Source organism: Alexandromys fortis, unplaced genomic scaffold (genome assembly GCF_014885135.2).
Source record: "Alexandromys fortis isolate MF-2015 unplaced genomic scaffold, M_Fortis_MF-2015_v1.1 scaffold_126, whole genome shotgun sequence".
In the NCBI taxonomy this organism is placed as follows: Eukaryota; Metazoa; Chordata; class Mammalia; order Rodentia; family Cricetidae; genus Alexandromys; species Alexandromys fortis.
The window spans coordinates 4441856-4466838 of NW_026068018.1; the positions used below are offsets into that span (position 1 = coordinate 4441856).

General features: G+C 35.7%; 1 protein-coding gene across 2 annotated transcripts in view; it reads right to left on the reverse strand.

The window, feature by feature from the left end:
• Window positions 1-24983, reverse strand: part of Brinp3 (BMP/retinoic acid inducible neural specific 3) — a 347625-nt gene that overhangs the window by 241513 nt on the left and 81129 nt on the right. The gene's annotated exons all lie outside the window — the stretch shown is intronic.

Here is a 24983-nt window from a genome sequence, read left to right on the forward strand (position 1 = left end):
ATAGCAGCATTATTTGTAATAACTAGAACCTGGAAAAAACCTAGATGCCCCTCAATCAAAGAATGGATATAGAAAATATGGCACATTTTTATATTGGAGTACTACTTAGTGGTAAAAAAATAAATAAAAAAAACAATGACAACTTGAAATTTGCATGAACGGATGAAACAAAAAAGAACATCCTAAGTGAGGTAATCCAGACCCTGAAAGATGAACATGGTATATAGTCACTCATAAGTAGATACTAGGTGCAAAGCAACAGATATTAAGCCTATAGTTCATGATCCTAGATGTTAAATCAGTATCTTTTTTAAAAATTTATTTATTTAAAATTTCCACCTCCTCCCATCCTCCCATTTTCCTCCCTCTCCTCCTGCTCCCCCTCCCCCTTGCTCTCCAGTCCTAAGAGAAGTCAGGGTGCCCTGCCTTGTGGGAAGTCCAAGGCACCCCTCCATCCTAGGAAGGTGTGCAACCAAACAGAATACCCTCCCAAAAAGCCAGTACATGCAGTAAAATCAAAATCCAGTATCATTATCATTGGCTTCTCAGTCCGCCCTCATTTTCAGCCACATTCAGAGAGTCCCGTTTGATCACTTGATCTTTCAGACCTAGTCCAGCTGGCCTTGGTGAGCTCCCATTAGATCAGTCATACTTCTCTATGGGTGGATGCACCACTCACGGTCCTGACTTCCTTGTTTATGTTCTCCCTCCTTCTGCTCTTCATCTGGGCTTTAAGAGCTCAGTCCAGTGCTCCAATGTGGTCTCTGTCTCTATCTCTATCCCTCGCCATATGAAGGTTCAATGGTGATATGCAAGATATTCATCAGTGTGTCTATGGGAGAAGGCCAGTTCGGGCACCCTTTCCTCTGCTGCCCATGGACCTTGTTGGGGAAATCCCCTTGGACACCTGGGAATCCCTCTAGAGCCAAGACTCTAGCCAACCCTACAATGGCTCCTTTAGTTAAGATATCTTCTTCCCTGTTCCCATATCTACCCTTCATCCATCTCATTATCCCATTCCCCCAGGCTCTCCTCAAACCTCCCCCTTCTCCCTTCTCTCTCCCAATCCCCCTTTTCACCCAACCCACTCCCACCCCCCTGATCCCAACTTTTGTCTGGCGATCTTGTCTACTTCCAGTATCCAGTCGGATAACTCTATGTATTTCTTTGGGTTCACCTTCTTATTTAGCTTCTCTAGGATCATGAACTATAGGCTCAATGTTCATGAATAAATGGGACCTCCTGAAACTGAGAAGCTTCTGTAATGCAAAGGACACTATCATTAAAACAAAAAGGCAACCTACTGACTGGGAGAAGATCTTCACCAACCCCGCATCAGACAAAGGTCTGATCTCCAAAATATATAAAGAACTCAAGAAACTAGACATTAAAACTCTAATTAATCCAATTAAAAATGGGGTACAGATCTAAACAGAGAATTCTCAACAGAAGATGTTCAAATGGCTAAAAGACACATAAGGTCATGCTCAACATCCTTAGCAATCAGGGAAATCAGTATCTTTTTCATTGAGAAGTGGGATAATAGGTTTTTCAACTCATGTACAAACATATAGATTGTGAGCTCTCCTAAGTATGGGAGTTCATTCCTCCTAATGACACCTCTTCTCTAACTACTTCTGACTAAGAACAGTAGGTACAAATCACAGTACGCACAGAGGAATCACAGAATTCATTTAGGCTTATCAAATCCATGCATGAACTATGACTAAGGAAAAAGTCAAGTCATTAAGAACAGGAATAAATTTGGATTGCTTATTAAAGGAGTCAGAGACAGAGACCCACATTGGAGCACTGGACTGAAATCTCAGGGTCCAAATCACGAGCATAAGGAGAGAGAGCACGAACAAGGAACTCAGGACCGCGAGGGGTGCACCCACACACTGAGACAATGGGGATGTTCTATCGGGAACTCACCGAGGCCAGCTGGCCTGGGTCTGAAAAAAGCCTGGGATAAAACCGGTCTCGCTGAACATAGCGGGCAATGAGGGCTACTGAGAACTCAAGAACAATGGCAATGGGTTTTTGATCCTACTGCACGTATTGGCTTTGTGTGAGCCTAGGCAGTTTGGTTGCTCAAAATCAGGTTGTTATTGATACCACATTAGTTAGGATGAGAAGTTAGTTTTAAATGAGAAAAGGTTCTAAGGTGTATCAAATTCACAGGTATTACTGTTTCTCTGTACAAAAGCAAATTTACTTTTGCAGTTCCATTCTTCATATGAATCTTGGTAAAGTATCTACAATTGTTTGGTATGGCACTTCACAAGTTGCTACTTGACAAGATCTGAGTGTGTTCCAGTGTTACTAACAGTATTTTAATATTTTATTTCTTTCTCATATCATTTCTGCCTGCTTAATCCAGGCAATAAGCTTTTTGCAATTTTTATTATTTCTCACCAATCTGTATATTTTCAGGGATATGAACTCAACTAAAACAAAGACCTTTAGAATAGACTCTACTTTCTATGTAGCAGAATTGTGAAATGAATAGAAAATTAATAATATAAATAAATTATTTCTTTAGGAAAATATTTTATTACTGTTTCAGCCTAGTCATTATTCTTTGCACTTACTTTATAACATTTAATTTCTACTGTATATAGTATTTTATGTTAAGAATTTGATTACCTTTATGAATGCCCTGTACTTGTGCCTTTACAATTTTCTATGTTGTCTGCTTGCTCTATAATGCTAAAATTAAAGCACAGCTATTAATTTTAGTATTTCTTTGTTTTCATAAATTTCTCCTATCAATTAAAGAACAATTATATTGACGTAGATTTAACTTCATGTAATGAATGACAATCAAGACCAAATTGAAGAAAATTACACAAAAGGTTATGCAGGATCTTTCCTAACATATTCAAACCTAGCTACTTCGTGTAGGCAAAATTCTAACACATTCTTATTTAAACAAATAAATAAGAGACTTTTTTCATGACTACTCTCCTGTTTTGGGCACAACAGAAATATTACACCCATAAATGCTAGCATGAGTATAGTCCCACATAAATCAAACCCAAGCTAAAATCTTTACATGACCTTCAAAAAATTAGGAAAAATTACTGATAACAAGTCAAATTTCCCAAATAGCCTATCTTCAATTGATCTGATAATGCCTTCCTTCTGTTCTCATCCATTTACAAAAATGTAGCATCAAACAATCTGATGTTAACAAACACCTATTTTTCTACCAGCTTCTCTTCCCTTACTCCACAATAAAATGAAAGTCCTTTGAAAAGGTTAATCTGATCTTTGATTTTGTTTCTACCTTTTAGACTTTTGTATTAGCCTGTCATGCTCAGTCTATCAGAATACTTACTCTATTTCTATGAAATGAAGTATAGCCTAATTATACAATGAAAAAAGATTTTTAAACTGTTTTAATTTTGCTTTCTGATATGTCTAAAATTTTGAATTATTTTGTTGATTCCAGAAATAACTGACAACATCACAAACTACCATTTCTAATATTTGGTAAGAAGTAAGTTAGCTTTGATTAATCAAGCATAGCATTCCTCAACTACATCAGAAAAGCCCTCCATGAAAATGTGTCTGCAAAGAAGGAGGGATGGTGGATAGAGGACAGAAACCAGGGAGAGGTCATCAAGTGTTGAGCTGACAAGTTCCAAGGGTTCTGAAGTCAGTCAATAGAAGGAAAGAAGAGTCTGTGCATGTGAACTTGAAAGAGGACCTTGAGCTCCAGAAACAGCAGAAATAAATTTTTAGTTCAGCTACATCCTAATTTTTAGCCAAGTGACTCTCTGATCAGAAGGGCTAACTCACCTAAAAACTCCTGAGGCACAGAGTTAGCAAGCTTTGGTTGTCATAAATAATTAATTCATTGATATTTTTTTAAGCAGCAATAGGTATTAAATAAGCTTAAAAAGCATAAAACATTCAACTAAAAGGGAAAATAGTTGATCTTTTCAAGAAGTTTTGACTTCATTCTTTGTGGTGGGGATTCTCTAAGTTATTGCAAACAGGCATAGATAGGGAAGATTTCATTTGTAAAAGATGCTCTTGCAGTACCTTAGGGAATAGATAAGAAGGAGAATACAGCAGATTCTATGCAATGCTACTGTAACCGTAGGGATAGTGTAATAAAGATCTCAGGCCAGAATATAAGTTTGAGAATGAGGTAGTAATTAAGGCATTAGAAAATTTAAGAGGTCAAATGATCGGCACAGAGACCATTTAGACCTGGACAGTAGAAGAAAATGTTATAAATTCTGTGGTAAAAGCAATGTGTCAGAGTTTAAGTATTATGTGAAATGCGTTTCATAATTGCCTTCTTGGAAAAAAATTAACATTTTGGATAAATTGCTCAAGCAATTTCAAGGTAAATTTAAATGGTATTCAGGATGTTTCTGAGAAACTAAATGTCCTCCCACTCAACTGTCAATCAATAATCTAATGTTCTAAGTTTTTCTTTCACTTTTAATTTTGTATGGATATTCTGACTCTGTAGTAAGGAGGCAAGCAGGCCTGCTTTTCATCCCGCCCGGCTCCCATACAGCTAGCTTTACACCCAAAATAACTACACCCAAAATAACTACACACAAATTATATTGAATTAAACACTGCTTGGACCATTAGTTCTAGCCTCTTATTGGCTAATTCTCACATCTTGATTAATCCATTTCTAATAATCTGTGCAGCACCACGAGGTGGTAGCTTACCAGGAAAGATTCAGCATGTCTGACCTGGCGGCTGGCTCCATGGCATCTGACCAACTATGCTTTCTTTCTCCCAGCATTCTGTTGTGTCTACTCCACCTATCTAAATCTTGCCCTATCAAAAAGCCAAGGCAGTTTTCTTTATTAACCAATGAGAGTAACACATAGACAGATGGCCCTCCTCCATCATGACTCTTTTATACCAGATATCTCTAAAATGCATACATTTGACTGATATAATATGGGAATATTCCAACACCTCATCCGAATAGCTGTAATTATGTCTAGTTTTGATGATCCAAAATATTTATTTTCATTTATAATTTAATAATGTTTCAAAATCTGCTCATGATATATAGATTAGTATATTTTAAAAATTGAAATTGGGGTAAAAATCTATCTACACATTGATTTATTTTTTCTTTCCAAAAAGAGACAAAGAATGTGTGAGTGACAAAGAGATTCTTTGTCCCTTTCATTTTCTTGAGTTTAACATAGTTCATAAAGTATAAATACAATGATTGATTACTAGGAAAATAGTCTGACCCATAAAATGTTGACCACTAAGATTTTTACCAAAGTAAAATAAAAAGTGGTTATGATAGGATGAGTATTTTATTTTTTTAAAAAAAATATGAAGGTGCAGTATTAAAAATGACTTATGCATTGTATTATTATATAGCAAATATACTTTATCTTATTTTCTCCTTTCCTCTCCCCCGTCCATCCTTTTCTTCATCTGCCTCTGTTCTTCCTTCCTCCCTTCTGATGTTCATTTTCTTTGGCCTCTCTTTCACCCTCTCTCTTGAGACATACATTGGGGCATCTGTTATATTTTACCATAAGTGGTTATGGTGAGTGAAAGAAAGATGGAAGTTGTCTTCATTTCTATCACACTACGGTGATGCTTTATTCTTAGACAGCCATCTTGGAGTTCATTAGTTTCAAACTTAAGGATAAAATTTATGGAAGGATACCAAAAAACAAAAGCAAAATGACTTTAAGATTAATTAATGGAACTATTTATAAGTCAATATTTTGATATTTTTGAAAATCAAAGACCTTCCTGAATTGAAACTGAATGAACATTGTATGAGTTACAGAAATAAAACTGGGTGACAAAAAAATCATATGTTTTCCAAAATGACTTTAACTCAGCCAATTAGTTAATAGACACATTAAAAAATAGGTGCTTGATGTTTAAAAGTATGTATCCTTTTTGAACTAGCTTGCATGCAGAAATATTAACCCAGGAGACAGTCTTATGAATAATGATCTTTAGACCAAGAACACTTTCAAAATCATTATATCTGAATTCTACAGCAATAATTCATTTTATAAAATGCCATGACTTGTGGCAATGTTTCAACATGTAATTAATTATCACAAAGGGCACATGTGTAAATACCCTCACATAATTTGTTAATAATTTGGCTGATTGTTTAACTCTTCTTGCAGTAGTTTTACTGGGAACTCTTGCTTTAACTCATTCCTGGTACCATACTCCTTTACCTAATTGCCTACACCACTCTCATTGATTTTACTACGTGGATTTCAGAATGATTATGAGTAAAGGAAGTTACTGCAAGAAAGACTGCATATTTTGCTCCTTCTTGTCCACTGTAAGAGAGTTAACTTGTTTAATATAGGCTTATATAGGCACATAAAATGTTCTTTTATTAAGATTATTATTTGAAAATAAACTAAGTGGATAAATGCTCACTCAGGTAATCTACTCAAGGGGAAAAACAGTAGGAAATTACAAGCAAAACAAATAACCACAGAAATAGAAAATATTTTTAGAAATTTTAAGACTATTTCAAAAAACCTAGAAAAAAAGAAACCAGAAAGGTTAGGTAAATGGGTAGTTTCCAAAAGAAAGTAATTTTCAAAGCCAGCTATAGGGGTTGGTAAAGTTATAAATAAGTCATAGATAAATTAGAAGATCTGTAAAAGAAAAAGAAAAATCTACCCAGAAAATAAAAGTCACCAATGGTTTTAGAACAAAAAACTACCAATCATGGGCATTACTAAATTTGAATATTCATGAGGACATTGCAAACCTGTGTCCTAGATACTGCAGAGACTAAAGAAGTTTCTATATTTAGAAATAAGCACTGCATGCAGAAAGACCCTGCCTGCTTCACAAGGTGGGGTGTACACAGGGCAGGACACTTGCCTTACTTATATAAGGCTCTAGGATCAACAGTAACATGTAAAGGATGTTGGATAACAGTTTGAGAAGCAAGCCTAGCTGAGAGGCAATGGATCTGGCTACTTTTTCCAGGCCTTAAATCAGCCTGACACACATAGATAACAAAATTCATGGTTTTCCCTCTTCTCTGGATCTTCACCCCCTCCCAAAAAATGAATCCCATTATGTGTGATAGCAGAAATCTTAAATTTAGGGTTGAAGTTAATTTCAGTTTTCATTATCTTCAGTGATTAGGGAGGGTTTTGTTTTCATATACTGGTGGCCATTCGCATGTCTTCTTTTGAGAAATACTGATTCAGAAACCTAGCCTATTTTAAAATCAAGTTATTTCATTGTCATTAAGTTACTGAGTTCTTTTATATTTGTGAAGTTACACTGAGACCCATAGTTTTCACACCTTTTTTTCAATCTATAGGCATATTTTGATGTTTTTTTCTTTATTTTGTTATGCAAACATAGGTATTTTATTAAAAAGCAATACATGTTATGCAAAAACACATTTTATTACAATGTAATACCTAAGTATATTTTAAATTTATTGCATAGCCTTGAGAGTCTCAGTAATACTATCTTTTTTTCAGACCAATATTGTGAAACCTTTCCCTAATTTTTCTTTTAGTAAATAAAAGATATAATTTTAAATCTTTGGGCTTATGCCAAATCTTGAATAGATTTTGATTTTATTTCTACATATTTTCTTAATTATAGTCCTACTTCATTACCTATAAATAGCCAGTTTAACCAGCAGTATTCATTGCAGGCCAATTTTGTGCAGTTGAAAATCGACAGTCAATCTCTTACAAATATAGAGAGCAATGCTGCATTTAACAGGTTAAAAGTACAGTCTACCCATGTTAATAGAGGTAAATATATTAGGACTTTTTTGTTGCTGTAATAAAATACCCGAGACTAAAGGGTTTAAAAAGAAAGGTATTTACTCAGCTTATAATTTGGTACTCAGAGAGATCACAGAGCACTAATACAAAGGCTTCCTTATCTATGCCACATTCTTGCAGAAATCATAGGAATTGAGAAACTAGAATGAGTGAGCGGCTTGGAAGCAGAAAGAAGTGAGAAGATAGAAACAAGGAATGAGGAAGAGAGGAAGATAGGAGGAGGTCTAATTAGGGAGGAAGAGGTCACATAAAGAAGGGCAAAAGCATACTTATGTTATAGAGTCTGTTTCCTCTCTCTTATTAAGTCCACAATATTTACTCAAGGAAGACTCATGCTAATGACCTCACCCTAATCCCAGCTACTTACCCAAAGACCCAATCTAAATGCCAAAGTTAGGTTTGGATTTCCTTAAAATGGTTATTACAGAATACTCTCCACAAATATTTGTCACCTGAGTTTGTCACCGATCTATAGAGAGCACAATAAATGTCTATGCTGCTGACTTTGTTTTTCCATTTTGTATAATCGAGAAAAAAATTGTCACTGAATACATTCTTACCTCTCAATACATGTATTACGCACTGTAATCCGAAACAAAAATTTCCAATCAGGACAATTCCTATCATTGATATTTCTCAATAATTTTTCTTTGAAATTTGACAGAAAACAAAGCAAATTATTGGTGTAGGCACCTTTGATTATCGAAGAACTTTTGGGCTGCCAAAATCATGAAGTGTTGCTGTACAATTGCTCCTACCCTGCAGTGTCCAATGTACATGCTCACCTAAAACCACACTTCTAATGTGGTGTCAGCTAGCTGAGAAATAAATTCTCCACAGCTGGAGTAAACACTTAATTTGGGTGTCCTGAAGGTTTTTCATTCAAACAGTGTCCTTATTAAATATTTTCTAGGATTAACAACACATGTTGAATGTTTGGTGCACTCAAAGGAATGTGTATAATTGAAATCAGTAAATGTAACTCCAATTTTATAGATAGATTATAGTTCAGTGATGAATTATTTCCCCATTTATCTGTCTTTCTATAATAGGTTTTCATAGGTATTGCTTTATGATTCTGAGGGAATTTAGAATGTGTTACACAAAGGTCTGTACATTTATTTGGTTCTTTCTCATAATGATATGCGTAGTGAGAAATGTCATCTACTCATCATATCTTTGAAGAAGCAGGTAGTTGATTGTCATGTTGTCCATAGAATACATTATGCAGGTGAAATGTGGTCAGGTTGGGAAGGGAACAGGAAGGATCAGGCAGGAGGATAGGGTAAGAGATACTGGTAGAGATCACTGAAATTAGGAAATATTTAGAAAGCAGTGTTGAAACTACCTGGAATCTAAGAAGATGACCCTATCAAAGTAGTGGGAAATATGGCACCTGAAACAGCCATTGTCTGTATCCAGCAAAGCCTTCCAGTAGTGAGACTAGCACATTAACCCAGCTACAAAACCTTCAGCTTACAATTTTCCTGCTTGCAAGATGTGCTGAAGTAATGGGGGCTCAGAGCTTGTGAGAGTGGAAAAGCAATTACTGGTCCAACTTGAGATTCATGACTCATGAGAGAACCCATGAGTGACAACACCTCATGGGTTGCCACATGGCCAGGAAATAGAGGCTGGATATCTCAGAGACCTTGGACAGGATCAAACTTGACTGGGGGACAAAAAAGTCAGAGATATGATTTCTAATATTTGCTCTACTCATAGACAGGAACATGATCTTCAACAAAGAGGATTCATTCACAACTGATAAGAGCAGATGCAGACACCCAAGCCAAATATTAGAAAAAGTTGAAACAGCTCTATGTTCCTACTCTAAGAACTAGCCACTAGCCACCTGCGACTAATGCAAACTGGCAAACAAGCCAGTTTAAAGAGAAAATAAGTATTACATTAAGACTAATATAATTAATTTATGTATTTACACATAGTTAATGAACTTTACTCCTCTATATTCCCTGCCAATAAGCACTCTATTTGCTTTTTCAGGAAGAGCTGTCATCTGACATGGGAAATATCTGGATTGCTTGTCCACATTTTCATACTCCTAGAGAAAATAGCAGCAGATACTGTAATTGTTTTAAAATTGGAATGTTTGCTTCTACACATTTCATGGCACTGTTCATACAGCAATAATATTAAACCCATGAAAAAACTCTCTTTCTAATACGACATTTAATAGGAGAGCTTGATTTCCCACTGCCAATAGAAATAAGATATGCATGTCTCTTGCATCATGTTTGTGTCGCAGAATAACGGAATTTCAAGCCAGTGTATTCACACATTTTAAAGTAATAAATGAAACAAGATTCAGAATAAGTAAAACTCTTGTTTGCACACTGAAAGGGAAAACTCTTATATAGATGCCATTCTAAAGAATGCTCACAAGCATACACATACACACTCACACACATACACACACATAAACGTATACATACTCACACACATGCACACACCCTGTTGGCATGAATAAATTCAATAGAATGCAGGACTTCAAAATCTCCTGGCAAGATTCAGCTTCATTTCTATAAACAGAGGAATTTAACATTAATAAAATAATAATAATATTTACAAGTGTATCAAAAAAGAAAAAGTACTTAAAATGTATTGATCCAACGAAGATTAATGAGCAATAAACGTTAGAAAATTTTCACTTATATGCAGAAATTACCCCATTGTTAATTATCAAAGTTGGTAGTCTTGAAAATTTCAAATGCTACTTTAAATTATATAATCAATTCATCTCTGTCTAAGTACTCACAAATATTTCAGAACTGTAAATATCCTAAAGTTCTGGCCAGGCGGTGGTGGTGCACGCCTTTAATCCCAGAACTTGGGAGGCAGAGGCAGGCGGATCTCTGTGAGTTCGAGACCAGCCTGGTCTACAGAGCTAGTTCCAGGCTCCAAAGCCACAGAGAAACCCTGTCTCGAAAAAAACAAACAAACAAACAAACAAAAAATCCTAAAGTTCAGGTATACAAATACCAAACAAATCTTGGAAAAAAATGTACTGTATTTTCACTTTTCTTGATTTCAAAATCTACTATGAAGTCAAATTAAATATTAGAATCGCTTTCCATCCTGACAGCATTGCCTAGGTTTACACACAGAATCTTAATACGAGGTGCTCTGGGCTCACCCTAGGAAAGACTTCAAGTCTAAAAGAAAACATATTAAGCTAATAAAATAGATCATTCTATGTTGTTCTTTTCTCTGCATGAAAATAATTGAGTGAAGACGTAAGTTGATTACTGCGGCAGTCTTCTTGCAAGAATATGCTACTGCGAGACATTCCGCATAAGCTTTCCTATTTTTCTGGGGAGAACGCTTCATCCAGATGATCTGTTGTTTGGATGCTTTCATCCACAGTCCTGCCATATATAGAATAACTGCTACCCTTCGGGGAGGAAAGTTGGCTTGTTTTCTGTCTATGATAATAAGGAGGTTGTTTTGATTCCTCCAGCACAACGATCGGGCAAGTTTGTTGGCATTCTCCTTACAATATCGACATTTTCTAGGCTGAATTTTATCAGACAGAGGTGAAACATACTGATTGTGTATACAATATCTACAAGAACTGCTTGCAAACCTCTATGGGAATCTCTGGACAAGGAGAACAAATTTGGACATAAACTCATTCTGCCTACAAGCCATGGATAGTAACATTGATTGTACCTAATCTAGGACCATTATGATTGCTGTTCCTAGCTGTGAAGCTATGCTAATGGAAGATTAACTACATTCTTTGTAAGAAGGGATATATCAGAATTTTAGTTATTAACAAGGAGCAATTTAACTATAGAAGTAAATTCTGAAATATAATGTAGCAGGAGACAGAAATATTTTCCAAAGCTCATGTAACTAAGCTATAGTGTTTATTTCTCATATTTTACCGCTTTTAACAAAACTATTAATCACAATAGAGTCGGGGATAAAATATGATCTAAAAATATCAACATAGCTTATGAAATTCATAATATAGGATGAAAACAATACAATTGCTGATTTGGAATCTCCAGAAAATAATTTGGGGTATCTCTTTAAGAGCTACTCTTTTGTTGTTAGTCTTCATACATCATCTGTAAAATCTACCATACATCTGTTACTTTTAAGATAATAAAGAAAAATAACACACACAGGACGATAAAATTAATTAAACATTTTACTGTCACGATAGCTTCGACAGATAATTTCACCTAAATGAAAATTTAGTTCATTAAACAAACAACTATGTTCTTTTGATCTTTATGCGTGTGTGTGTGTGGATGTGTGTGTGTGGAGTTGTTCTGTTTAACCTCTCAGAGTTCCCAGAACCAACAGATACCTGTGCGTTTCATAAAGATAAAAATGCTGCTTCTCTACCTAGAATGCTCTTACTTCATCTTCCTTTCCTGGATAACTCCTTTTGTTTTTCTAACAACTAGTTGAGACCCCTCCCTCACCTCCTGCACAAATTAGAGAGAAGACAAACCAACGGGGTTTATAGATACAAATGTAAATGTCAGAATGAGTTGAACATGAAAGAGGACAAGGTGCGTGTGTTCTGAATAATGTGAGAAAAGTAGAAGTTCTGAGAATGATGCCTGGGGATTAAATTAGTGACGTAGTCAAGAGATGGTGAACTGTCTAAGCAAAGCTTGGAGAAATAAGAGAAACAATGTGTGAAATGCTGTGGATTATGAAATAGTATTTTGATTTTGTTCTGATGGAAACATGGAATCATTGTAATATTATTGTTCAAATTAGTGATGGTATCCTATTGATGCTCCTTAGAAGGTCCTCAGCTAAGGTTGGAGTATGTACAACTGGAGCAAACCTGGATGTAAAAGTGTTAGTGAACTAAATGTGGTCAAAGAAGGAAAAGAGGCTCTGGGAATGACCTGGTTGTTTTTAATTAGACAGCTGTCTGAGGTCTGACTGGTGAAAGCCCAGTGAGGAAAGGGTGAAGAACTGGAGTAATGGCAAATTTCCCTTTTCAAGGTTCTTACCTTGATGTGACTTAAGCTTAATATTTAGAGCAAAATGGAGAGGTAACAAAGTAGATCAATGTCAAGACATAGTTGTTACATGAAATCTGAAAGTAAAGAAATAAATGAATTCCAAAGGAAATAAATCTATATCATAAAATGTTTGCCTTTCAAACAATGAAATTGAATGAGATTACTGAGAGAAACACTAAAGTTTCAGAATTGGAAATATAACATGACCATGTGTTGAGTTAGGATATTGTTTAAGTGAAACACATTATATCATATATAACTAAATTAAGAAACTTATTGGTAACTATATGAAAATTTAGAGTTATAATAAAATCGTGATTTGTGCATTCACCACAATAATAACAATGATAATCCTGAAAGATTAGGTGCTGTTGTTTACCCATTCTACCAATAACAGGGATTTTATCATCACAAAGATGAGACCATATGTTCAAGCTTACAAAATTAGTAAACAAAGGAATCAAATTGAGGCTCATTTATCTCATTTTTTTCCCATAGACCTTTTTCTTCTTTTTTTTAAAATTTTTATTTATTTGTTTATTTATTAAAGATTTCTGTCTCTTCCCCACCGCTGCCTCCCCTTTCCCTCCCCCTCCCCAAATCAAATCCCCCTCCCTCGTCAGCCCAAAGAGCAGTCAGGGTTCCCTGCCCTGTGGGAAGTCCAAGGACCACCCACCTCCATCCAGGTCTAGTAAGGTGAGCATCCATGAAACTGCCTAGGCTCCCCCGAAACCAATAGGTACAGTAGGAACCCATTGCCATTGTTCTTGAGGTCTCAGTATCTCATTTTTATCATAAATAGCATATTTTAAAACTCTTTATTAGAATTATAAATTTATATGGTTAAATAAATTCTGGTTAGCCGTAATTTTGAATGAATTAACCCTCATTTTTTTTTTTTTTTAATTTGACCAAGGTCCCGACTGATGAATAGCCAGGAAGGTGGAACTAAATAAAAACTTAGCTACAGAACACCTCCCAGCCAGCACAGCCCAAGAAACCAGTCAATCTTTCTAGTTACATTCTTGCTGTAATAGATGTACATTACTTATTTTTTGCAAAGTATTGTTTTCTTGTATTCAAATATCTTTTTCATTGTTTGTTACATTGATACCACTTTGTTTCCCTCAGTTACTCATGTCAAAATAGAGTGGCTATAGGGACAAATGCAAATTTCTCAGTACAAGCTGCAGAGGAATACAAACCACTCTTGCTGAGCAAGCCCCTAAACGAGAAGAGCCCTACTCCTTCCAATCTTATGTGTGATTTTCCTGCACTATTTTTTTTTTTTTTTTTTGGTTTTTCGAGACAGGGTTTCTCTTTGGCTTTGGAGCCTGTCCTGGAACTAGCTCTGTAGACCAGAGCTCACAGAGATCTGCCTGCCTCTGCCTCCCAAGTGCTGGGATTAAAGGCGTGTGCCACCATCGCCTGGCAAAAAGACTAAAGCAACTAGATCTGCCACTTTTCAGAAATTAATGTTTACTTGTATTTTATTATAATTTAATTGGTAATACAAATTAGGCCATTGAGCTGGCTTTTTTTTTGTTTTTTACTTAAATCATAAAAATGGTTCATGACTTTTTGTCGTTATTCATTATGTATCAACTAATGAAATAAATTATTGGTGAATAGCTCATTTTTTATTAAATATCCAATTCTCAGTAAACGCACAATATTTATCATGTAGATCCAATTCATATGGATTAATACTACAATTCTTTATTTTGGTTTATATTTATTGCTATTAATACTTATATCCAATGATACTATTTAAATATTATTTTCCTTTTTGTATAGATAATGTGTGGTAATTAACTTTTTTTCAATTTCCATGGCAGTTTACAAGTTAATATATGTGAATTTAGTATAAATTTTCCACATAGAGATTAGGATAAATAAAGCTTGCTACAGAGTACAGATAATTATATGTATTCCTGAAATGCATAGGTATGCCCATTATACACGATTTCTTCCCTGGAGATGTTGAATATGATAACAATTTCTTAATATTAAGAAAATTTGTTTAAATATAGCATCATTTTGTTTTTAGAAGCCCCAAAATATTCTTTACAATGAAATTTCACGTATAAATAAGCCATTTTTCTATGACACAAAACATAAACATCAGAGGAAGATCAGCATTGCTTCTAAAGCGTCCTAAGGTTTGCATTTTGGTTCAAGGCTCACAACTTTACTTAATTACTTCATACTTAGAAATCCTGTCACATCTTTCCTTGTCAGACAGCTGGGATTTACATTCTCTGTCCTAAAACACCATTACAAATGAAAACATTGTTTCTGGTTCCAACTGCATATCCAATAGCTGCTGAGAAAATGAGAATACAGAAATCACTTAGAAAATCTGAACAACCTCATCTTTCAATCTTGTAGGGCAAAAATCAAGTGAATCCAAAATTATAAAATTTTTGTAAAGACCATTCTGAACCAAGAATTAATTTTTCAAAGAATGAGAAATAGCTCCTACATTTTTTCTTTTATCCTGTTTAGAAGGGCAGCCTAGCTTTGACAAATGTCACAAAAAAAGAACAAATTTATTAATTGTTGTCTTTTGAGAACATTTCACAATTCAAAAGCTCTTCTAATGAATTTCAGTGTTACATTTAAATATTCCCAATGTTATTTGTTTTCTTTCAAAACGTGAGTAGCCTCCAAGTTAGGTGATGTCAGAGCTCACAGGACTGACCAGTAAGATCCAAGGGAAGGTGCCTAACTATGAGCCTAGAGATCCAAGCTGCACGACTGACCCCACCATCCAATCCTGAAGGAGCAGACGACGCTGCGCTCATTTCAATTCCTCGCAGTCAAGTCAATGCAGCCTCACTCTAAACTTCCTCAAGTATTTTGGCCTGCATTGGTTTGGCAAATTGACAAGCCAGAATAGATACAGTACTGATGTGTGTCTTCCAAGCATTGCAGCTGGAATGGGATATGAAAGGAGGCCCTTAAAATTAGTATGCTTTCCCCCCTCCATTCCTGGTGTATATATTTCTCTCTATGCGTCTATTTTTTTGTCTATAAAATATGTAATTGGATACTTAAGAGGAATTACAATGACGTCTACCCTGCTTTACTTATTTTTTCATATTAGTAGAGGGTGTAAGCCATAAGAACAGAAACCCAGCTTCTTTCTGTGGGAGAGGAAGAATTCAACATGACAGTTCACAGGACCTAATTTGCTACCTTTAGAGGGCAGTGATGTAACACTTGGTAATTACAGCCTAATACTGAAGAAACAGAGGCCACAACTACCTTCAAACAGAATGCTTCCTTTTATAAGCACACAGGACAAACAGTTATCTCCCACCTATCAAAAGTACTACCCAAATCTGAAATCTCAGTGCAGCTCCCTGATGTTCTCTTAAATAATGAATGAACCATGTATCAATTGTGGATCAGTCAGGGTTTGTAGCAGGCATTTTAATATGTTGGAGGTAAACTCAGCTTGTACTAATGAGAAGTCAAATTAAATTCAGACCAGAAGCTCTGCTACGTGAACATCTGATTCATCTATTAAATTCTCTTGGTATTCCCTACATTTATATGTATGACCTGTGTGATGAGAAAAGCATTGACTTTAACAGTTTCTGTGACAAAATAATGTAACAAGCAACCTTAAGGCATGTCCTAAACATCACTAAGTTGAAGGCCAGAATTTTAATTTTTCCAAATAGTATAGACACAGAAAACAATAAATTTCATCCATCATTTTATAAATATTACTAGTTTTTTTGTTTTGTTTTCATTCTTTTTTTATTTTTTTACTCTTTTATTGTTGTTGTTGCTATTTTGTTTTATTTTTCTGGTTTTTTATTTGTTTGTTTTGGCTCTAAGCATCTTTCATAAACTAGCAGTGAAAATCAGGTGGTAGTGGCACATGCCTTTCATCCCAGCACTTGGGAAGCAGAGGCAGGCAGATCTCTGTGAGTTCGAGGCCTGGTCTACAAGAACTAGTTCCAGAACAGGCTCCAAAGCTACAGAGAAACTCTGTCTTGAAAGCCTAAAAAAACAAACAAACAAATAAACTAACAGTAGAATCATTACAACAATATTATGAGGTGGTGATTTTAATTCAGTAAGAGAGGAATTGAGGTACAAATATATTCAAATCTAAGACAATCTGAGTCCATGTACTGAACTATTAACCTAATCACCATTCTCTAAAGGTTTTCAAATATCTAATAAGGTGCAAACAAAAATAGATTATAAAAATAAACTTGTTTGTTAGTACTGCATTTCTACCACATTTAACTTTATGAAAAACAAGACAAAACCTTAGGACTGTGGGATTTCTGTTCTTTAGTAACTGCTTGGCCCCATGCAGTAGTGCATTATTTTGTAGATTAACATAAACTCACTATTTAGTTTTATGCAGAGCAAAAAATTCATCTCAAGATAGGCTCAAATTTTGAATAAAACAGAAATGATTCACATAAATTCAAAGATTATTTATATACTGGTTAACAAAAAACAGCATTCAGAATAGACCAAATAGAAGTAACCTTTACTTTACAGCAGTAGAAAATGTCAATATCAGCCTTTCTTTTTTTTTTTTTTTCATCTTTGTAAAATATGTCCACATATCATACATAACACATTGGCTTGACTTTCCATGGATTATATAAAAAGCAAAAGATGACATCAAGGTTAATCCTAACTGTGAGCATCGACACTTTTTTCAGTTAAAAGTGAAAAGTTTATGAACAACATTCCCAAGGTTTTTCTTCCTAAGGAAAAGCACTAACATTTACTATAAAACACTTGGTACTGAAATAATGTTCATAAAATTTTCCTTTGGGAAATGCCCGAACCTGCAGTGTTCAGTCATGTTTAGTCAAGTGTTCCTGCAGTAGTAAAGTATACATTTCATCGTTTAAAAAAAGAAAAATAGGGAAAAAGAAAATATCACAATACTACATGTCATTTTAATTGAAAAATATTGAATAAATAATCCTTTCTGTTGACTTAACTTTCTACTTTCTTAAACTCTTACTTTCTATTATTAATAAATTTTATGTAAATTATTTTTCTTTCAACATTTATGTTACAAAGGTGAGAGGAAAATTCCTTTTTGCAAAAGAAAATGTTATATATACATACATTTTAAGAGAATTTAAGAGAATTCATAACATAAACTACTCTATAAGTAGTCTATAAGATAATATTTGCAGTGTATGCATAAAACTGTGTGTATAACTTTACATAACACTATTCTAAGATTATTCTAGAAATCTTTTAGTTTATCCATACTCCAACTTTTTGAAACAAGTGTTATTACTGTATTATTTTGTGTATATAACATGAAGATTACAGAATACGGGTAATTAAAATCAAAGTCTTATCAACATTTCATAGAAAACTTTCTAAATCAAATTCAAAACAAATTTATTATAATAGCTACGATATGATATCATTTTATCATATTATATGTAATATAGTGTTTTAATATATATTATGTAGACACAAATTTAGGAGGAAAACTATTGGCAAAATGAGGTCTTACTTTATGTATAGAAGACAAATTGTTTTTGGAGTCATTGTAGGGTTTTATTCTTTCATGTGACTTTGTATCCATGTATTTCCCACTTAAAAATGCAAAACAGTCGATACAGCATTTTTGCTTGTTTTTTCAAAATATCCAAGTGATGAAGCATACAACGTTATTAGTTATGTGAAAATATTCACAATAGTTATTAAGTGACTGTAAAAACACTAAAATGAATTAAGCAGGATTTTTTCCTTAGGGAAGATAATATTATAAAGACAAAGTATTTTTCACCCACTAAGTTATCATTTAAGGAGGCAGATGTCAGAGTTCACTTATCAGTTCCTACCTTTGAGTTTTGATGACTGTCTAGAAAGCTATTTTGCTCACTAATACTTCTTATACTCCTAGGGAGGTGATACTAATATCCCACTTATAAAGTTGCAATACATACTAAGGAATATACAAAGGAAAAGCCTGTGAATCAGATTAGAGAGATATGTTTTAGTAATGCCTTGTGATAAAATACTTTTATATTTATTTCTGCCTACCAAAATAAACCTTCATTATTTAAAAGTAGGAATATCAGGATTTATGTAGTAAACTTCTAAAAGTCTTTTCCAATATTTGAGCACACACACACAAAAAAAAAAAAAGAAAAGAAAAAAACAACACCATCTTGAGGGGTTGGAGAGATGGCTCAGGAGATAATAACTCATTGTATTTTTGCAAGAGATCTGAGTTCAATTCCTAGAATCCCCGTAGCAGCTCAAAATTGTTATTAACTTCAGTTCCGGGGAATCTAATCCCCCTTTCTGACTTCTCTGGCTGTCACGCATGCAAATGATACATAGACATACATATGAAAAATACACATGCATCTAAAAAGTTCAAAAAAGAAAGAATATCTTAGTGATGAATCACTATAAATTATCATTGAATTCATGTTACCTTTAAAGGAGATTCTATTTGATCACTGTAGACCTCACTTCTTGTGATCATTGTTATTGATTAATTGGAAAAGTCAATTAAAATATACTTCTCAGATTCCTTTTGGCATCTTGCTAAAACCAAAGCTATTTTATCTAATTGCTGACTTTAGAATCAGAAGGAATTTCAAAAGAACAAACTTTTAAGGCCAAATGATGATACTTAATAAAGATGAATGAAAACTTCCAGATATAATTTGTAAAATCAATAAGAGAAGTTAGAAGTTGAGAGAAGCTTGGCTTGAAAATACTTCATGCACCAACGATCTTGGGGTTTTTGGTTAAATAAAGAAAATAATAAGACAAGCTTGCAGAAGTTAATGTAATCTAGGCAGCATTAATTGAGTTATAGTATGGGTATGATGGGACTTAATAGGCCCAATGCACTCTGTACTGTCAAAATGAACTTGAAACGCTTGTTTAATTGTAGGCACTAGAATTCAGAAAGAACAAAAAAATCTTAATAAGCAGGTTTAAGATCATGAAAGTTCTCTGTTTAAAATAAGTTTGGGTTTCAGCTCAGCATTTTTTTCTGCTTAATATATAGTGCAAGTTGGTTTTTGAAAATATAATATGCTTACCTAAACATTGGTATATGATGTGACATTCATCTTTTTACATAAAAAAGTAAAAGCATATGAATGTATAAATTTATGTTATATATGGAAAAATGTGATTCATGATTACTATGAGAAAGCATCACTTTCTCATCATGTCAAAAGTACCCTCCTAGCCTACAATGAGGTCTTAGTCTGCGATGTGCTTGCACAAGTGCGAGAGCCTGAATACAACCCATACTACTTAGGGGGAAAGGCCAGGTATAATAGTACCTGCTAGTAAAGAGTAAAGCTAGTACCAAGGAGTCAGAGACAGGTGGGTTTCTGTAGTCTAATCAATGAATTTCAATACACTGAAAGTCCTTGTTTAACAATACAATATGTCACCTAAATAACAACACCTAATGTTGCTGGCTAGCTTTAAAACACAAATACATGCATATACACAAACACACACCAACATACACACACGCATACACATGTCCTCCACCATGAATAAGTATAATTAGTAATATAATGTATTATTTAGTAACATTAGCCGAGTCACAGAAGAAATAAAAAAAAAAAACAACATTCTTGCTGACCATCATCTCTCTATTATGCCCATGCCACGACTTTTTGCCATAACCCAAAGCTACTTTTAGAATCTATCCACAATTTTTACTTGTCTTTATTTTACTTATCATATATTAATGGATATTTGATCATACAGTGAACCCCGAGATTGCATTTATTAAATAAAATCTACTTTGGGTCAAGAGGTAGAAACAGCACCTAGTTGACAGGAAGGAGTCATAGAGAGTAGGAAAGAATCTGGAAACCCCACAGAGCAATGAACAGCAAATAGTGAGGAGGGATTTTGAATCTGGAGGCCTTTTTTGCTAGGGAAGCAGAAGAGAGCTTTTATTTCTGAGGTTCTGGCTAAGGAAGAAGAACAGCTGAGTTCTCCTTGGCCTCTCTGAACTAGTATGCTTTCACCCCAGCATCTGACTCATGTCTTATTGGTAAAAGCATAAGATTAAAGTTTAGTCTAAAAGAACATTCATTATATTTTAACCTTGAGTAGTACTCTAATGTGTATGTATTCCACACTTTCTTTATCCATTCTTCCATTGAGGGGCATCTAGGTTGTTTCCAGGTTCTGGCTATTACAAATAATGCTGCTATGAAAATAGTTGAACAAATGCTTTTGTAGTATGATTGGGCATCCCTTGGGTATATTTCCAAGAGTGGTATTGTTGGATCCTGAGGTAGATTGATTCCCAATTTCCTGAGAAATGGTCACACTGATTTCCAAAGTGGTTGCACAAGTTTGCATTGTTACCAGCAATGGAAAACACTATTCTGAGTGAGATAACCCAGACCAAAAAGGATGAATATGGTATGTACTCACTCATAAGTGGACTCTAGCTGTTGAGGGAGCTGCGGGTTGCATTCCTGCCACCCGGCTCTCAGCCACCTGGCTAGCTTATGCCCCAAAATAACAACACACAAACTGTATTCTTTTAAAGACTGCTTGGCCCATTAGCTCTAGCCCTTACTGGCTAATTCTCATATCCCGATCAACCCATCTCTAATAATCTGTGTAGCACCAGTCTTACCGGGAAAGATTCAGCATGTCTGACCTGGCAGCTTGCTTCATCGCATCTCCCTGGAGCGCAGAAGCATGGTGTCTGTCTGAGGCGTCTTACCTCACCTCCTCTTCCTCCCATCATTCTGTTCTGTTTACTCCACCCACCTACATTCTAACCTATCAGGGCCAAGCAGTTTCTTTATTAATTAACCAGTGACCTTCCTCCATCATCTAGCCATAAACAAAGGACATTAAGCCTATAGTTCACAAGCCTAGAGAAGCCAAATAACCAGGTGAACCCAAATAAAAACATATATAGATCCTCCTGGAAACTGGAAGCAAACAAAATTGCTGGGCAAAAGTTGGGAGCATGGGGGTGGGGGGTAGGGGTGGGGATGGGATGGGAGAAGGGGAGATGGAGAGAGAGAAAAGAGAAAGGAAACACTGGAGAGAGCTTGGGGGGAGTGAAAGGATGGAGATGGAGGAAGGACAGATATAGGACAGGGAAGAAGATATCTACATTAAGGAAGCCATTTTAGGGTTGGCAAGAGACTTGGCTCTAGAGGAGATCCCAGGTGTTCACGGGGATGTCCCCAGCTAGGTCCTTGGGCAGCAGAACAGAGGGTACCTGAACTGGCCTTGTCCCACTATCACACTGATGATTATCTCAAATATCATTATAGAATCTTCCTCCGGCAATGGATGGAGATAGAGACAAAGACCCTCGTCAGAGCAATGGACTGAGCTCCCAAGGTCCAGTTGAAGAGCAGAAGGAGGGAGAAGATAAGCAAGGAAGTCTGGACTGTGAGGGGTTGGTCCACCCACTGAGGCAGTGTGCCTGTTCTAAAGGGAGCTCACCAAATCCAGCTGGACCAGGACTGGAGGAGCATGTGATCAAACAGGACACTCTCAAAATGGGGGCTGACTAAGAAGCCATTGATAAAGGCACTGGGACTTGTTTCTACAGCATGTACTGGTTTTTGGAGACCCTAGTCTATTTGGATGTAAAGCTTCCTGGGCCTGGATGTACTGGGGAGGGCCTTGGACTTCCCACAGGGCAGGGATTTCTGCCTTCTCTTAAGGAGGGAGCAGGAGGGAGGAGGGTAAGTAGGGGAGGGGGAAGGGAATGGGAGGAGGGGAGGAAGTGTAAATTTTTGAATTGAAAAATAAAATAATAATAAAAAATAACATTCATGATGACCTTAGGCATAGGAGTGTATATAACTGTTCAACATATTAATTTCAAACATTTTGGTAAAATATTCATAATAAGATTTATGGATAGATTATTAGTTTAGCTTCTTATTTTTTTATTTTATAAAAAAACTATCTTTTTTCATTTTACATACAAATCCCATTTCTCCCTTTCTCCTGTACTCTCTACAAAGAGAACAGGTTCCAAAAAGTCAGTAGTAGGAACAAATCCTGGTACCACTGCCAGTGGCCTCACAATCTGCCCCAGCCACCCAAATGTCACCCACATTCCAAGGAACAAGTTTGGTCCTATGCTCGTTCCTTCCTTATCTGACCATGGTTGGTGAGCTTCCATTAGCTCAGGTAAGTTGTTTCAGTGTATATCCCTATTATGTTATTGATCTCTTTGCTCATATTCTCACTCTTCCATTTCTTAAACTGGACTTTGGGAATTCAACCTAGTGTTCTACTCTGACTCTCTGCCTCTACTACCATCAGTCGCTGAATCAAGGTTCTATGGTGACATTAAATATCATCATCAGTCTGACTACAGAGCAAGGTCAGATCGGTCACCTTCTCTACTATTGCTTAGGGTCTTATCTGGGGTTATCATTGTGGATTTCTGGGAATTTTTCTAGTGTCAGATTTTTTGCTAGCCCCATAAAGACTCCCTCAATCCAAATATCTCTTTAGAATGATTATTATACTTTAATATTTTCACATTTTAAAGATTTGCATATGTTTATATAGAAGCTTTATTAAATTTAACTAACACTAACTGCTTTCAATTGTTTTCATTCCTTTCATATCCTCAAAAACAAGTTATCTCTCTTTTTTTTTTTTTTTTGAAGAAGCCACTCTTGTAAACCTTAAATAAAATATTATGGCTTAAGACTCTATTTCACCCTAAAATGGCTCCCATAATGTAGATATCTTGTTCCCAGCTCCTATATCCGCCCTTTCTCCATCTAGAAGGGATACCAGGTGTCCACCGGGATGTCCCCAGCTAGGTCCTTGGGCAGCAGAACAGAGGGTACCTGAACTGGCCTTGCCCCACTATCACACTGATGATTATCTCGAATATCACCATAGAATCTTCATCTGGCGATGGATGGAGAAAGAGACAGAGACCCTTATCAGAGCAATGGACTAAGATCCCAAGGTCCAGTTGAAGAGCAGAAGGAGGGAGAGAATGAGCAAGGAAGTCTGGACTGTGAGGCGTTGGTCCACCCACTGAGACAGTGTGTCTGAACTAATGGGGGCTCACCAAATCCAGCTGGACCAGGACTGAATGAGCATGTGATCAAACAAGACTCTGAATGTGGCTGCCAATTCGGGGAGGGGGGAGACTGAGAAACCCATCGATAATGGCACCGGGACCTTTTTCTGTTGTATGTAATGGCTTTTTGGGACCCTAGTCTATTTGGATGCAGACCTTCCTAGACCTTGGGGGGGGGGGGAAGGGGAAGGCCTAGGACTTCCCACAGGGCAGTGAAATTAAAAAAATAATAATAATTCATTTCACCATTAGCTCAGGAATGAGTGAGAAGAAGGTATGTGGGGGAGCGGCTGGAAAATGAGAGGAGGGGAGGAAGTGTAAATTTTGATTGGTATTATTTATAAAGTAATAAAAAAGATCATTAGTGAAATGAATTCTTTTTAATGTGGAAATATTTTATCTTTTCCTGTTGACAACCTGTATGTTTTTAATGAATATTTAAGTCTCTTGTTCATTCAAAATTTATTATATATATCCTATTGAGATATTTGAACTCTTTATGTGTTGTAGATATCAATCCATTATATTATGTGTAACTTGTAACTGTTTCTCTTCCTGTAGGATGGTCTATCTCTGCATGCTTACTGTTTCTCTTCCTGTAGGATGGTCTATCTCTGCATGCTTACTGTTTGCTTTAAAGAATCTGTCAGACTTACTGTGCTTCTATTAGTTTCTCTGTGTCTGTCTGTCTGTCTGTCTCTGTCTCTGTCTGTCTGTCTCTCACTCTCTCTTTTCAACCCTCTGTGTGTATTTAACGATACTCTTTACTGTCAAATTGCTTTGGTTGAAAATCATCATGAAAACACACCTTCGGTTGCTTTTTTGAAGACATTTCCAAGAAGCTTTAACTGAGGAAGGAAACTCTATCATGAATGTGAGCAATATCTTTGAAATGGCAAAGGTACCAGACTTAGTAAGAGAAGCTTAAAACTTTTTCCATCCTTCATATCCATCCACCTTTTGATTGTGGATGCAAGGCTTTAAGTGTTCTGCATGGTATACTTCACTATCACCTTGTGAGTCAAAACAAATCCCTTCTCCTTTTTATCAAATCTTATC